The sequence below is a fragment of the Spermophilus citellus genome (genome assembly GCF_964194105.1).
Source record: "Spermophilus citellus genome assembly, chromosome: 2".
Taxonomy (NCBI): domain Eukaryota; kingdom Metazoa; phylum Chordata; class Mammalia; order Rodentia; family Sciuridae; genus Spermophilus; species Spermophilus citellus.
The window spans coordinates 246,943,947-246,961,899 of NC_138183.1; positions in this window are offsets into that span (position 1 = coordinate 246,943,947).

Here is a 17,953-nt window from a genome sequence, read left to right on the forward strand (position 1 = left end):
TGTTATTCCAAGGCTGGCAAGGAGTGGTAAGGCCTGTATTGCCCGCCTGTGTCTTTTGACTAAGGTGTCTAGGCTAGGAATGGGTAGAGGTTCATCTCCTGGGACAATAGTTATATCAGGGAGTAATAAGGCAAGAACACAGCCACCGGTCCAATTCGCTGGAAGCCTGGGGAAGGCTGAGTTTCCTCCACACATAAAAACTGTGCCATTGGGGGGACAAAGAGATGGGGTGGGTGAGGAATAATTTTTTACTGTTGAGCAATTTCCAAAGGAAGTAACTCCAACATCAATATCATAGGTATTATTCTGCATCGCGCCTAACTTACCTATGGAGGCCTCCTCCACCAGGTGCTTGCTGATAGTTTTAGTGCGGCAGTTCACTGCAGTGCTCCGGGGACCGAAGGCTCACTCGGAAGCCTTGGAACGTCTCAAGTTGCGCACCCCCTAGAGTGGCTCTCCAGCCCGGAGCCCTGGAGCGAAGGCCGGCTTCAGAATTTCCAGCAGTCGGGTCTTGTGATCTGGCTGGGCAGGGTCATCTCGCTGGGGAACTCCAAAATGTTAGACCAGGACACAAGAAAAGACCACTGACTCCAATTAAAATCAAATTAAAGCAAGCTTATTATTTCGACCGGCCGGGCTGCCTCTCCCTCCCAAAACGGCGGGAACAAGACAACCCCCACCTTTCCTACAGCCCAGCTTTATAGCCCAGAAAGTTACACAAAGGGGGGTTACAGATAACAGAACTCTGACAAGCATCACACTAATGGTAGTTTACATTTTTTTTTTTTTTTTTTGCTGGCCCCAACATCAGAATTTATGAAGACCATTAGAGCCTCAGAGAGGGTCGTTGTCTGGCCAGGGAAGGCCAATATTTATGAGGTGTCACTAAATTTCAGAGAGGGCTGCTATCTGGTCAGAGAGCCAGGCATGGGTGAGTTCAAGGCACGGGCAGGCATTCCAAGCATGTTCAGAATTTGCAGTAATTTATAGTAAAGCCGAAATTATCTTTTCATGGTTTTATGGCGAGATGCCCAATTTTAAGAAAAGATCAGGTTGGGTCTATCATCAGATCTATCTCCTACTGAGCGGACTCCAGGCTTCTTCTATTTGCATATCAACTTAAGTCCTGGCTGAGGTCTGGAAGGAACTGGGAAAACTGGAATTCTGAGCAGAAACCTCATGCCTAAGGCATTTTAACCATAAGTCATAATTTCCAGGTTTGGATGTTGAAAATTATGATACAAGTTTAAGATGCAATTCTCAAAATTTTATATCTTTATATCTTTCTACACTAGAAAAACTTGCTCACACAAAACTGAAAATAGGATCTCTACCATCAGAAGAAATTTCTTTAGGATCATTAAGCTACTTTCTTTGTTCTGAAGTTCCTAAAGTAGTATTAAGTTACATTAAATCACCTGGAAAAAATCCACACACTACCATGTATATCCAAAATTAAGCTTTGAAAATTTCCAAGACTGTTGCTAATTAATGTCATTTCAATAAGCCAGACTAACGTTTTAATTTAACACTTTTTTTGAATCTTACACACAGAGGGGAACAAATATCATATCATAATTTATTATCCTTGCCCAAGTTAATATACTGGTACACCTAGTGAAATCTTTTCAGGCTACCCAGTTCAAAAATTGATGAAAAAATAAAACTCAATGATTGGGAGTTACTTGCCAACTTGGAAGTAGAGTTCTTTAATTTTCCATCCTAAGTATTTAAGTTTTCTAGCATGAACTATCTGAAATCACAAACTAAACAATTACTTAAACCCAACTTTTAACTGCAAGATTGTGCAATGCTTTAGAAACCCATTCAGGTACCAGATTGTTACAATAAAAAATCATCTTTTAGATACACATTCAGCCAAGATCATCCCCAAGAAACAATCTATAATATCAACACATTACTGCATTCATTGTCCCTTTTTTAAGTAGACAGATGTGGAGTAATCCTTAAAGTGCAGGTAAGAAAGAGGAGTTTCCCGAGAAGCAGGAAGAAATAGGTTGTCCAAGGGCATTTGTCTTAGATCTACACTCATTGGCGCAGTGACGACCTTTACCACATCTAGGGCAAAGGGTGGCTGGGGGCGGTTTAGCCCTGGTTTGAGGAGACGCTATCTCTAGGCTTTGTTTGCCTGTCGGACGCTTGAGTGCAAAATGGCCAGGTTGTTTACAAGTAAAGCAAGTAAGTGAGCCAGGATTGCAAAAGGCCTTGGTAAAGGCAGCACCTATGGCCAGACCCATGGCATGGGCTGCACCCACCCTGGCACAGAGTCTAATAAAGTCAGAAAGTTCCCCTTTATCCTTATATGGTCGAAGAACATCCTGACATGCCAGGTTGGCATTTTCAAAAACAAGATGTTTTACAAAGGTGCTTTTGCTTTCGCTTGGTCCAAGCAGGCGTTCCGCGGCAAGGTTAAGCCGGGCAACAAAGACGCTATAAGGCTCGTCAGGCCCTTGTCGAATTTTTGTTAGGGAAGTGGTAGTCGAGCCCTTTTGAGGGAGGCGTCTCCAAGCATGTAAGCCAGCCATCTGGATCTGCGCCAAAAGTCCAGCAGGGAAATGCGCCTGTTTAGGGTTAGTATCAAAAGGCGCATTGCCCACTAGCTTAACATAAGTCCAGGATTTAGAGGAGGCCTTAGTTAAATTTTTTTGAGCAGTTTCCCGACAGTGCTCTTTGAAATCTGCATTCCATAACAGGAAGTCTCCGGCACTGAGGGTAGCTCAGGCTAAAAATTTCCAATCATTGGGAGTAAGCCATTGTGCGCTGTGGCTCTCTAGTAAAGCCAGTGTGTAGGGCGCAGTGGGTCCATAGTGAGCACAAGCTTTTTTACGTTTTTCAAGAAAGCGCAGGCTTAATTTTTTGTAAACACTCTGGGTTCCTTCCTGCCTAGGGGTGAACTCCTCATCCTCTGAGTCCTGATCTTCCTCTTGCCATTCCCCCACTTCATCCCCTTGATCCGTTTCCTCCGCTTCTGTTTCCTCCACTTTCTCCTCTTTGTCCTCAGCTTATCTGTCTGACTGCGGGTGACTGGGAAGGCGAGAACAGGCCGATGGCGCGGCTTAGCCTTTGTATTAGACTGCCTTGGGCCAGCTCAAGTTGACTCTGTGCCTAAGGATGTGTGAGTCCTATAGACTGTGGCAGGGTCCTGAGAGGTGGCAGGTCTTCTGAATGGTAGCGAGCTGCTTCCTTCTCCAAGGTAGCTTCCTCTCCAGGGGTCAATGTGTCTCCAGGATTTAAAACTGGATAAAGGTGGTTGGTAACCATTGGAGCCTTATTTATTAGGGTGGGGTTTTGAGCAGGACCAGGAAGGTTCCCAGGGTCCTGGGGAGACTGAGAAGGGTCTGGGTCTATACTAACTGAAGGGCATGCCGAGGGGGGACAAGAGGTCTTTTGCATAGCCTCTTCCCCAATCCTGACAAGTTTTAAGGTACCATTATCAAAGGGTGAACTTTTAAGAAGTTCATTAATTAAGTTCCAGTAAGAAAAGGTGGGAACATGCACCTTTTCTGGGCCAAAGGATTCATAATAATCTTCTAAACATTCTCCTACTCTAAGCCATCTTTTACCATCAATGGTCCCTTCAAGGGGAAACCATGGACACAATTCTCCTGTGTATGAAAAGAATAATTTTAAGTCCTTTTTCTTAACACAGGCTCCCCCCCCCGCCCCCGTGTCTTGAGGGCCTCCTTGAGGCCTGACAAAAACAACTCATGTGACGAAACTGCTTGTCCCATGGTGGGTCACTCACCTTGCGTCGTCCTCGCTCTCCTCCTGGATCTGTCTCTCGGTCGTGTCTGCCGAGGCGATCTCGAGCTCCCACTTGGCCAAGTCTTCCCGGAGGATGGCGTTCCCCCTCAGTCAAAGGCTCGAGCCCCACACTGGGCGCCAACGTGGGCAGCGAACCTAGATGGGGAGGAATGAAGGGACAAGAGACACGAAGGGTGACAGCAAGACAGGAGTTCTGATCAAGCTGCAAACTTTTATTGTTCACACAGGGGTATTTATGGGCTGGGAATGGGGGAGCTCTCTTATCGGCAGTTGCTGGATGTCTTCACAAGGTGAGATAACGCAGGATGTTTCAGGAAGACAGATGGCTGCAGGATGTCTCAGGGAGATGGATGGCTGCAGGGTGTCTCCCAGGCAAGATGTCTCCCAGGGGGCTGTTTCTTGTAACTGTCAGGCTATTCTTTGAAGGAGAACTCCCTTCTAGTCCCTGGCATGGCACCATCACTTACACCTTTTGTTCAATTTCTTCCCACAAGTGAGAATGACAAGGAACATAAACTTCCAAAGGGACTGCTGTCTTCTCCTGTAGCCTGCCTCCTGTTTAAAAGAGTGCTGTGAGAGTCCCATTGTAGAGCGTCAAAATCTACAACACATTGAAAATCACATCCTTTGCAACCATTGAAACGATGAGAAAAGAATTTAGAGGTCAATTACAAATGTAGACCTGAGTTTTTAAAAGTTTCTTATTTGATGCAAGAACAAAAGACTGGATAACTACTATTGTCTATCTCTGGATGTTCTTCCACTTTGTTTCACAGCCCGGCAGCTGCCAATTTCTCCCTTGGCCAGATTGATATAAAAAGGGTTCCTTAGGGGGAATATGGCGGCGGGAAGTGAGTAAGCCGCTCCGTGCTCCGCGCCGCCGCGTCTGAAAAGATGAGGTAAAGATCATTAAAGGAGATCTGTCGACAAAAACCCAGCACCGTGTCAAGAAAGGGGCCTAGGTGGAGTGAATCCGCCACGAATCCAGCCAAGGTGGAGGGAGTCCATCACGACTTCAGCATGAGCAGTAAGGCTGCAGCCCCAGCTGCACGGCTCTATCGGCCCCATCTCCTTCTCCTCTCCGCCTCTCCGCTTTGCTTCTCCCCAGCTGTCTCTCCTCCCAAGCTCAGTCTCTAAATCTAGATCTCAATTTCTTTCCCCCACCCCGCCCGCTCTCCCACGTGTCTGGTACCCGGCCCGCGTGGCCCCAAGGTGCCGCCTCCCCTCCCCCAACCCGCACATCCCTCCCCGGGGGTCCGAATGCCGCAGTCTTGGCTGGGCACAGAATCACGAGCCACCACACAGCTTTGTAGATTCAAACAGCAATTCTTTATTCCCGAACTCACACCGGCCTCCACACACGTTCTGGGGCAATCCCAGTTCTGCTGCCACCCAATTCACCTACTCCACGAGGCTTATTTCCCAAAATGCTCTCTGAATCTCACGAGAGTTCAACAGGAGCTTAGGCAGCAGGAACGCCCTAATTCCAGCAGCAATAATCCTCAACATTGAACTTCCCTAAAATCCAAGGTCTTAAACTGGGAACGCCTTAAACTTGTCTTAAACCGGGAACGCCCTAAACCCAAGGATTGGGATACTTCCTCAAACTGCAGGATACACCTTAATCCTGGATCCACCCTCGTCCTTGGGCAGGGTCACCTAACATGCAATGTCAACAGCGAAATTAACATGGGGTACGCTGGCAAGGAAATTTCCTACTTGGTAATGGCCCTCAGCATCTCCCCCCTTCTGATTAATTAAACAACAAGCAATGTGGCTTAAGGACCGTGCCTGGTAGGTTGTCCAATTCAACATATGGTTCTTACCCGTCATGGGAAAACTGACCTTTAGGCGTCAGCCTCCTGTCTTAGGTTGAATCCACTGCAATCAGATCAACCCGTCACTGACTACCGGTCCAGCATTCAGCCAAGCTTGTGGAAAGGCCTATGCACCAGTGGGGGGGTGAGGTTTCTTGCCTCACCTCTGTTGGCCCCCAAATACCCTTGGTGCCAGTGGGGGGGTGAGGTTCTTGCCTCACCTCTGTTGGCCCCCAAATTTTAGACCATCACTAGTAGAAGGGAGGAGGATACAGAAATGCCACGACACCAAGCCAATTGACGGCTCCTTTGGAAAAATTGCGTCACTGGTGACACCATCAGCAAAGATATGCCAGCATTACCACAATTAACATGGGGTGCGCTGACAAGGAAATTGCATCACTGGTGACACCATCAGCAAAGATATGCCAGCAGTACCACAATTCGCTGCATCAGATGATATTTCACAATGCATGCAACTGATATATAGTCCAGGCAAGTTCTGCAGGCAGTTCAAATCGGAGGAGTCTATCAATATGTCCATTTCCTCCCAAAGTAAATCGAGTCCTTGATTGAGCATTACTTGTTGAGTTAATTTCATTGATGCATCAGTTTATGCAGTTTACTGTGATGACTATCATAGAAGCTGTAGTTTGGTTTTATCTTAGTCTTCACCGGCACTGGGATGGAGATGGGAATTCTGGCAATGATGCTAAAGAGACATTATCCTGAACAGAATTATTAAATATAATGAAAAGGAAAGGTGAAAGTAAACTAACAGATCTGTTAACCTCCTTAAAAAACAATCCTTAACAGCTGTTTACCTAATTTAAATTAGTAAACAAAAGATCTGTTAACCACCATTAAAAACAATCATTAACAGCTGTTTACCTAATTAAAATTAAAGCATTTAAATCACGTGAATAAAAAAAAATTCGGATCCATTTTTTCATGAGCGCTCCTCATATATGAAATATGGACATACACACATACAGACATACAACACAAAACAGTGCACACATAACATACAACATATAAGACAATAAAGGCCTTGTAGTTTTACCTAGGTGAAATCTCCATTGCAATGTTTAATCACTGTCGCAGATGTAAGAATAGCCAAACTGGAGCTCTGGATATCAGCTGTTATGGATTTGAGTCAAATCATCTTCTTTTTCTGTAGAAATTGCTTTAGTTAATCTCTCTGGAATCCAAATCGGCTGCTGTTCTCCCTGCGGAAAAACACAGACGGAACCCCGATTCCAGACAATAACTGGATCAGGACCTTTCCACTGTCCTGTTAGAACATCTTTCCAAAGTACCTTAGGCTTATGTACATTTTTCGGATACATATGTCTTTCCGCAGCACTAAGTCCTGATGAATCCAAATTTAAAAAGTTTAGAGTAAAAAGGGTTATTTTAAGTTTATCTTTGGGGGATATATACCCCTTACCAATTCCCTCTTTTTGCTTTAATAGGTACGTTTTAATAGTTTGATGAGCTCTTTCAACTATGCCTTGTCCCTGTGGATTGTATGGGATTCCTGTTATATGAGTAATACCGAATGATGAGCAAAATTGTTTAAAAGAGGCAGATGTATAACCAGGACCGTTATCAGTTTTTAACTATTTAGGAACACCCACAGTGGCAAAATTTTGTAAGCAATGAGCTATAACATGTTTAGTTTTTTCTCCGGCATGAAGGGAGCCCATCAAAAATCCAGAAGTATCAACTGTAACATGTAAATATTTTAATTTTCCAAATTCTGGCAAGTGTGTGACGTCCATCTGCCAAATATGGTTAGGTATCAGTCCTCTAGGATTGACTCCAAGATTAACTTGTGGTAGAAAGGTCACACAATTTTGACATTGTTTTATTATATGCCTGGCTTGTTCCTTAGTTATTTTAAAAAGCTTTTGTAAAGTATTAGCATTAACATGAAACCTTTTATGAAAATTTGTAGCTTCTTCTAATGTAGAGAAAATATGTACATCATGTGTAGTTTTATCTGCTAAATCATTGCCCAAACTAAGGGCTCCAGGCAATCCTGTATGTGCCCTAATATGTCCTATAAAGAATGGATCTTTTCTGTCCCATATTAGACTTTGTATAGTGGAAAACAAAGAAAAAACAGTAGAGGAAGGGGAAATCCTACCAGCATCTTCAAGGGAATTAATAGCATTAACTATATATTGACTATCAGAAAATAAATTAAATACAGAATCTTTGAACATCACAAAAGCTTGTAAAACTGCATTAAGCTCTACCTTTTGAGCTGATTGTTTGGGTACTAAAAATGTAAAAGTTTGATCAGGGGTAACTACGGCTGCTGTACCATTATTAGACCCATCAGTGAATATATTTGGAGCATTCATGATAGGTGTTTTCCTTGTCATTTTAGGAAAAATTACAGGATGCTTAGACCAAAAAGACAACAAAGGATTCGATGGCAAATGATTATCAAATGAAACATTAGATTTACACATGATTATTGCCCAAGTATTTAGCTCATTAGCTAACTCATCAATTTGATCCATAGTATATGGAGTAATAATTTTATTGGGAGAAATTCCAAACACTCCTTTTGCTGCTCTTATTCCTTTGAGTATTAATTGTCCTACAGCCTCAGGATACCTAGTAAGAATAGTGTTAGGAGAATAAGATAAATGTATCCACAATAATGGACCTTCTTGCCAAAATACTCCTGTAGGAATATTTTTTGTTGGTAGTACAGTAAATAATAAAGGCAAACTTATATCAATTCTATCTAAATGCATATTTTCCATATAAGTTTCAATAATTTTTAATGCCTTTCTAGCTTTAGGAGTTAACATTCGGGGTGAATTAGGATCTGATGGACCCTTTAGAATATCAAATAAAGGTCCCAACTCTCCTGTTGGTATGCCTAGATAAGGCCTTATCCAATTTATGTCTCCCAATAACTTTTGAAAATCGTTGAGTGATTTGAGTTGATCTACTCGTATTTGAATTTTCGGTGGATGGACCATGGTTGAGGATAATAGAACCCCTAAATAATTAATTGGAAAATTTAATTGTACTTTATCTATTCCTATCTCTAGATTATAATTTTTTAATAAGTTCGTAAGTGTGGCATAACATTCCAGCAATATGTTTTTATCTTTATGTGCTAATAATACATCATCCATATAGTGAAATATTTTTAGTTCAGGATTTTGATTTCTAAGTGGCTGGATTGCTTTATTTACATAGATTTGACACATAGTTGGACTGTTAGCCATACCTTGAGGGAATACTTTCCACTCATATCTCTCATCAGGACCTTCATGATTTAATGCAGGGATAGTAAATGCAAAACGTGGACTATCCTCGGGATGAATTGGAATCGAAAAAAAACAATCTTTAATATCTATAGATAAAACATGCCACGTTTTTGGTAAAGCAGACAATTGAGGAATCCCTGATTGAGCAGGTCCCATAATAACCATCTCATTATTAATGGCTCTTAAATCTTGCAATAATCTCCATTTACCCGATTTCTTTTTGATGACAAAAATGGGAGTATTATGGGGAGATACGGAAGGTTGTAAATGTCCTTCCGCTAATTGTTGTTTGACCAGATCATGGGCTACTTGTATCTTTTCTTTAGTCAAGGGCCACTGAGGAACCCACACTGGTCTTTCTGATTTCCAAGTAATTTTGATTGTCTCAGTGGCCCTTTCTGAAAATCCGACCCATGTCTGTCTGTTCCTTGATCTAATTGAATTGGTGCTGCTAAACCTTGTTCTTGTTTTCCTAATCTTTTTTCTTTCTTAACACCTTGTCTAGCCCTAGTAGTGGGCGCATTAGAATTGATGTTATTTGTTAACATCAAACCTAGTTGATCCAGGACATCTCGTCCCCATAGATTAATAGGAAGGTGATCCAAAACATATGGTTGTATAGTTCCTTCACATCCTTCAGGATCCTTCCAATCTAATACCATAGAACTTCTATGGGGATTAGTAGCCACTCCTAGGCCTCGAAGCGTTTGAGTGGCTTGTTGTAATGGCCAATGTTTTGGCCATTCTCGACGAGATATAATGCTAAGGTCAGCACCTGTGTCAGGTAGCCCATTAAACTCGTGCCCTTGAATATTTAGTTTTAGCATCGGGCGAGAATCTAAATTTAAAGACAACATAGCCCAGTCTACACCTGTGGAGCCTAATCCCTTAGAACCTCTTTCTACATTATGAGTAGAGAACTTATTATGTAGGCTGGGTATTATTAACAACTGTGCTATTCTATCTCCAGGTGAAATTACTGATATACCTCCTGGAGAACTAGCTATAATTTTTATTTCACCTACATAATCGGGATCAATTACCCCAGGACTTATCATAAGTCCTTTTAATGTAGATGAACTACGTCCCAATAATAAGCCTACTGTTCCTTGGGGAAGAGGTCCTTTTACTCCTGTAGGAATGATTTGAACTCCCATCTCTGGAGTTAATACTGCTCTGGCAGAGGCGCAGATGTCCAACCCTGCGCTCCCTCGGGTTTGTCTGATGAGGGATTTAATGGACAATGTGTCCTGGGCACCACCCTGATGGTGTTGCTGGGTTCCTCCACTGCCCCGTATATTTGTGGTTTTGGGCCCCGGAGCATTGGGCCCCTCACTCCGTTTTTTGGCAATGAAGCCTGATGCCTTTCTCCACGATATTGTGGGTAAATACCTGATCCTTGTCTGTTTTTTGATAACGGAGTACCTTCTATGGTGGTTTGAGAACGGCATTCATTAGCCCAATGTCTCCCTCTACGGCATCGTGGGCAAATACCCGGTATTCTATTCCTTTGATTTCTAGTTTTGTTAAAACCTCCTCTTATAGGGCAACTCCTTTTAAAATGTCCTGTTTGTTCGCAATTATAGCATGTTTCTGGCCTGGCATCTAAAGCCTGTTGTACTGCAGCTGCCAAGACTTGCCCTTGTTCATTAATATCTCTACATAGTTTAATATATGTATTTAAGTCTTCATGTCTCCATGGTCTAATAACCTCTCTGCAGCAACGATTCGCTTGGTCATAAGCAAGTTGTTTTATTAATGGCATTGCTTGATCTGTATCCCCAAAAATTTTGGCGGCTGTTTGAATAAGCCTATCTACAAAGTCAGCGTAAGGTTCATTAGGTCTCTGTATTACCTTAGATAGCTGACCTTGTGAATCTCCATGTCCTTGTAAAGTCTTCCATGCCCTAACTGCGTCTACAGCAATTTGTGCATATACAGCAGGATCATATTCAATTTGTTGCCGTTGACCCTCATAAGGTCCTTTTCCTAAAAGCATTTCTAGATTTCTTTGAGGGTAACCGGCTGCTGCATTTCGCCTAGCTGTCTCCGTGCAAAATTCCTCATTGGCAACTTTCCATAACAAATATTGTCCTCCATTTAGCACAGATTTACACATGCTAGCCCAATCTGCTGGCGTCATGTCCAAGTTAATAATGGATTCGACCATGCTTACCGTGAAGGGAGCTTGGGGACCGTAGGTTGTTACAGCCTCCTTTAACTGCTTCACTGTTTTAAAATCTAAAGCACGGTGAATTCGCTGCCCTCCTACCTGTTCAAGTACAGGGCATGCTAATCTTTGAGGTCCTGTCTCAGGATCCCACTTATCAACTACGGGGTTTGAGGGCCACTCAGCTGTTTCCATCGGTGGGGCTGTTGGTTGAATTACGCCCTCTGGTAATAAAACGGAGTTAGTAACAGCCTCTTGTTGTGGCCTTTTTCCTAATAACCCCTTTTCCTTTAAATTTTCTTCCTCTGTCTGACTAGCTCGAGAGACCTTCTCTTTTGCTTGATCTAAAATGTCTTTCTCCATGGTCTGAATCTCTAACACTTTGCTTAACACCTTTTCGGTTTCTTTTTTACTAATTTCTAATCTTCTATAAGAATAACGCAACCCAATAAGATAACACAGAACAAAACCGAAACTGAATGAAACAAAAACTGAATAAAAATTCGCTGTATCAATTTTCTCTTTCTCTGGGCTGACAAACTTCAAACCTTCAGCCATCCATTTTTCCCAGTTTGCCTGAGAAATTTCTAGGGACAGGCAGCTTGAAACAAAAACGAAATAAATCAAAACAAGAACACATTGTTTTTTAAAATAGTCACCCATTCTCTCGCCTTCCCTCAGGGGCGAGGAATTTCACTTACCTCCAAGTTTCAGACGTTCCGCGTACAGGCCACCAAATGCCGCAGTCTTGGCTGGGCACAGAATCACGAGCCACCACACAGCTTTGTAGATTCAAACAGCAATTCTTTATTCCCGAACTCACACCGGCCTCCACACACGTTCTGGGGCAATCCCAGTTCTGCTGCCACCCAATTCACCTACTCCACGAGGCTTATTTCCCAAAATGCTCTCTGAATCTCACGAGAGTTCAACAGGAGCTTAGGCAGCAGGAACGCCCTAATTCCAGCAGCAATAATCCTCAACATTGAACTTCCCTAAAATCCAAGGTCTTAAACTGGGAACGCCTTAAACTTGTCTTAAACCGGGAACGCCCTAAACCCAAGGATTGGGATACTTCCTCAAACTGCAGGATACACCTTAATCCTGGATCCACCCTCGTCCTTGGGCAGGGTCACCTAACATGCAATGTCAACAGCGAAATTAACATGGGGTACGCTGGCAAGGAAATTTCCTACTTGGTAATGGCCCTCAGCATCCGAAGGCCGCCGCCGCCGCCGCCTCCCGCGGAGCACCATAGAGCAGACTCTTCACCGCGCGAGTGACCTGCCGAGTTAAATGAAACAGCTGATAAGATGAGTGACAATTTAAAATCCAAGTGATCCGAGAACACGCACTGAGCCCTGATCGGCTGAATTCAAACTCCCGGTCACCTGCTTCCCGCAGACAAACAGCTATGACTCAGCATTAATCCATCCAGCTGAAACAATTGGTCAGCCCTTCTCATCCTACGAAGGTAAATGCCTACCGAGCCTTCATAAGTAGTGGCCACAGGTTTGAAACGGGGCTTGAGAGAGACAGTAAGGACCCACCCGTTGCATTGGTCGCCCGGCAAAGGGAAACGAACTGTCGCCATTTGCAAGAGACACCACTATGACAGAGAACTGACGTCATCAGACTGCTGCGGAGGAGATAACTTCATTGAAACCTGCAGATACAGGTGTGTGATCCCCTAGCCTTCCCTCTCCACACATCGGGGAAACCTTAAGGGCCCCTCCCAGCTCTCCCGTAAGGGCCCCTCCCAGCTCTCCCGTGAGTGCTACAGCCAGCCCGAGGGAATCAGAGGTGGTGCGGGCCCCGCGGCGTGGAACTACCGCTCCCACCAGGGCTGACTGCTGAGGTCTCTTGCACCAGCTACGGGGAAGTGGATACCGGAGGGCAAGTAAAATCCGCTGAGGATTCTCAGCCCCAAGCTCTACAAACTTAGGGTTTGAGGGAATGGCAAACTGGAAGAGTATGCCCAGTCATTCATGAAAACAGGGCTCCCGGGAGCAGCAGACCTGGCGTGTAGCCAGTATTGTGGTGAGAGGGGCCTGGCTAGAGAAAAAGTGGGAAGTGACTAGACACAAGAGGAGGCCCTAGACACTCAGGATTGGAGACTCGCCCAGTCTGGGAGGAGCTGCTGCACAGTGATTGGTTCCCGCGTATTGACAGGAGAAACTTGGCCTGGTGGGCACAGCGCCACCCACTGGAAGAGAAGTTAATCAAACTCTAAGACAGCATTTATTAGGTTTTTTTTTTTTCCTTTTCTCTTTTTTTTTGACTTGGGTTTTTCTTTCATTTTCATTTTTCTTTATTGTTGTTTTATTAATTTTTTTTTACAAAATATTTTTTAAATTTTTTTCTACTAATTTTAATTTTAATTTTTTTAAATTATTATTATTTTTTTTAATTTTTTTCTTATTTTAGTTCCTATTTTTTTCTTCTTTAGTCTTTTCATTTTTCTTATCCCCCTTTCCTTGAATTCTACCTGCTTACTCTCATTCTCTTTAGTGACTTCTTCCCTTCCCTTCAAATACCTTTCCTCCCAAGCATCAAATAAATTTATAGGAGTAAACAGTAACTCAGCAGTCAAACAGAACAAGAAGTAACATGAGCAGCTTCAAAAAACAAGGAAGAAAAGGAGTACAAACAATGCAGGACAGCCTAAATATTCAGGAGGACCTAGAGTCATCAGAAAAATGGTCATATAAAGAACTCAAGGAACACCTTAGACACGATGGAATGGAACCTTAAAGAGGATACAAGACAGCAAATTCAAGCAGCGAAAGAACACATTGAGAATGAATTACATAAACAGATAAAAGAAGAAGTTAAGCATCTTTATCAGGAGATAGAGATTATAAAAAATAATCAAACAATAATTCTAGAAATGAAGGAAACGATAAACCAAATTAAAAACTCAATTGAGAGTATCACTAACAGAGTGGAGCAAGTAGAAGCCAGAACGTCAGATAATGAAGACAAAATATATCATCTTGAAAAGAGTCTAGCCAACTCAGAAAGGCTGGTAAAAAATCATGAGAAAAACATCCAAGAGTTATGGGATAACATAAAAAAACCAAACTTACGAGTCATCGGGATAGAAGAAGGTACAGAGATTCAAACCAAGGGAATGAGTAACCTGCTGAATGAAATAATTACAGAAAACTTTCCAGAAATAAAAAAGGAAACAGATATACAAATTGAAGATGCATACAGGACACCGAGCACACAAAATCACAGTAGACCAACGCCAAGACACATTGTTATGAAGATATCCAATATATAGAACAAAGAGAAAATATTAAAAGCTACAAGAGAAAGGAGACAGATTACATTCAGGGGTAAACCAATAAGGTTATCAACGGATTTTTCATCACAGACACTGAAAGCAAGAAGGTCATGAACAATGTATTTCAAACACTGAAAGACAATGGATGCCAACCAAGAATTCTGTATCCAGCAAAATTAAGCTTCAGGTATGACAACGAAATAAAAATCTTTCATGATAAACAAAAGTTAAAAGAATTTGCAGCCAGAAAACCAGCATTGCAAAGCATTTTGAGCAAAACACTACACGAGGAAGAAATGAAAAACAATAACCAAAACCATCAGTGGGAAGTGCCTCAGTAAAGACAGAGGGCAAGGGGAAAGATAATCATGGAGAAACAAACTAAAAATTTTTTAAAAAAGGATAAACAATCAAACATGGATGGAAGTACAAACCATATATCAATAGTAACTCTGAATGTTAATGGCTTAAACTCTCCAATAAAGCGACATAGGCTGGTATCATGGATTAAAAAAAAACAAATCCAACAATATGCTTCCTCCAGGAGACACATCTGATTGGAAAAGACATACACAGGCTGAAGGTGAAAGGATGGGAAAAAATATACCATGCACACGGTCCTCGTAAGCAAGCAGGGGTGGCCATCCTCATATCGAATAAAATCGACTTCAAGACTAAGTTAATCAAAAGGGATAAAGAAGGTCATTATATACTGTTAAAAGGAACCATTCACCAACAAGACATAACAATTATCAATATTTACGCACCAAATAATGGTGCTGCGACATTCATAAAACAAATTCTCCTCAAGTTCAAGAATCAAGTAGACCACAACACAATAATTATGGGAGACTTCAACACACCTCTCTCACCATTGGACAGATCCTCTAAACAAAAGTTGAATAAAGAAACTATAGAACTCAATACCACAATCAATAACCTAGTCTTAACTGACTTATATAGAATATATCAACCACCATCAAATGGCTATACTTTTTTCTCAGCAGCACATGGATCCTTATCAAAAATAGATCATATATTATGCCATAGGGCAACCCTCAGTAAATATAAAGGGGTGGAGATAATACCATGCATTTTATCTGATCATAATGGAATGAAACTGGAAATCAATGATAAAAGAAGGAAGGAAAAATCCTACAGCACATGGAAAATGAACAATATGTTACTGAATGATCAATGGGTTACAGAAGACATAAAGGAGGAAATCAAAAAATTCTTAGAGATAAACGAAAATACAGACACAACATATCGGAATCTATGGGACACAATGAAAGCAGTTTTAAGAGGAAAATTCATCACCTGGTGGTCATTCCTCAAAAAAAGAAAAAACCAACAAATAAATGAGCTCACACTCCAACTCAAAGCCCTAGAAAAGGAAGAGCAAAACAACAGCAAATGTAGCAGAAGGCAAGAAATAATTAAAATCAGAGCGGAAATCAATGAAATTGAAACAAAAGAAACTATTGAAAAAATTAACAAAACTAAAAGTTGGTTCTTCGAAAAAATAAATAAGATTGACAGACCTTTAGCCATGCTAACGAAGAGAAGAAGAGAGAGAACTCAAATTACTAACATACGGGATGAAAAAGGCAATATCACAACAGATGCTACAGAAATACAGAAGACAATTAGAAATTATTTTAAAAACCTATATTCCAATAAAATAGAGGATAGTGAAGACATCGATAAATTTCTTAAGTCATATGATTTGCCCAGACTGAGTCAGGAGGATACACACAATCTGAATAGACCAATATCAATGGATGAAATTGAAGAAGCCATCAAAAGACTACCAACCAAGAAAAGCCCAGGACCGGATGGGTATACAGCGGAGTTTTACAAAACCTTTAAAGAAGAATTAATACCAATACTTTTCAAGTTATTTCAGGAAATAGAAAAAGAGGGAGCTCTTCCAAATTCATTCTATGAGGCCAACATCACCCTGATTCTGAAACCAAAGACACCTCAAAGAAAGAAAACTACAGACCAATATCTCTAATGAACCTAGATGCAAAAATCCTCAATAAAATTCTGGCGAATCGAATACAAAAACACATCAAAAAAATTGTGCACCATGATCAAGTAGGATTCATCCCTGGGATGCAAGGATGGTTCAACATACGGAAATCAATAAATGTTATTCACCACATCAATAAACTTAAAGATAAGAACCATATGATCATCTCGATAGATGCAGAGAAAGCATTCGACAAAGTACAGCATCCCTTTATGTTCAAAACATTAGAAAAACTAGGGATAACAGGAACTTACCTTGACATTGTAAAAGCTATCTATGCTAAGCCTCAGGCTAGCATCATTCTGAATGGACAAAAGTTGAAGGCATTCCCTCTAAAATCCGGAACAAGACAGGGATGCCCTCTATCTCCACTTCTATTCAATATAGTTCTCAAAACACTGGCCAGAGCAATTAGACAGACTAAAGAAATTAAAGGCATAAAAATTGGAAAAGAAGAACTTAAATTATCACTATTTGCAGGTGACATGATTCTATACCTAGAAGACCCAAAAGGGTCTACAAAGAAACTACTAGAACTAATAAATGAATTCAGCAAAGTGGCAGGATATAAAATCAACACGCATAAATCAAAGGCATTTCTGTATATCAGCGACAAAACTTCTGAAATGGAAATGAGGAAAAACACTCCATTCACAATATCCTCAAAAAAAAAAATACTTGGGAATCAACCTAACAAAAGAGGTGAAAGATTTATACAATGAAAACTACAGAACCCTAAAGAGAGAAGTAGAAGAAGATCTTAGAAGATGGAAAAATATACCCTGTTCATGGATAGGCAGAACTAACATCATCAAAATGGCGATATTACCAAAAGTTCTCTATAGATTTAATGCAATGCCAATCAAAATCCCAACGGCATTTCTTGTAGAAATAGATAAAGCAATCATGAAATTCATATGGAAAAATAAAAGACCCAGAATAGCAAAAGCAATTCTAAGCAGGAAGTGTGAATCAGGCGGTATAGCGATACCAGATTTCAAACTATATTACAGGGCAATAGTGACAAAAACAGCATGGTACTGGTACCAAAACAGGTGGGTGGACCAATGGTATAGAATAGAGGACACAGAGACTAATCCACAAAGTTACAACTATCCTATATTTGATAAAGGGGCTAAAAGCATGCAATGGAGGAAGGATAGCATCTTCAACAAATGGTGATGGGAAAACTGGAAATCCATATGCAACAAAATGAAACTGAATCCCTTTCTCTCGCCATGCACAAAAGTTAACTCAAAATGGATCAAGGAGCTTGATATCAAATCAGAAACTCTGCGTCTGATAGAAGAAAAAGTTGGCTCCGATCTACATATTGTGGGGTCGGGCTCCAAATTCCTTAATAGGACACCCATAGCACAAGAGTTAACAACTAGAATCAACAAATGGGACTTAATTAAACTTAAAAGTTTTTTCTCAGCAAAAGAAACAATAAGAGAGGTAAATAGGGAGCCTACATCCTGGGAACAAATTTTTACTCCTCACACTTCAGATAGAGCCCTAATATCCAGAGTATACAAAGAACTCAAAAAA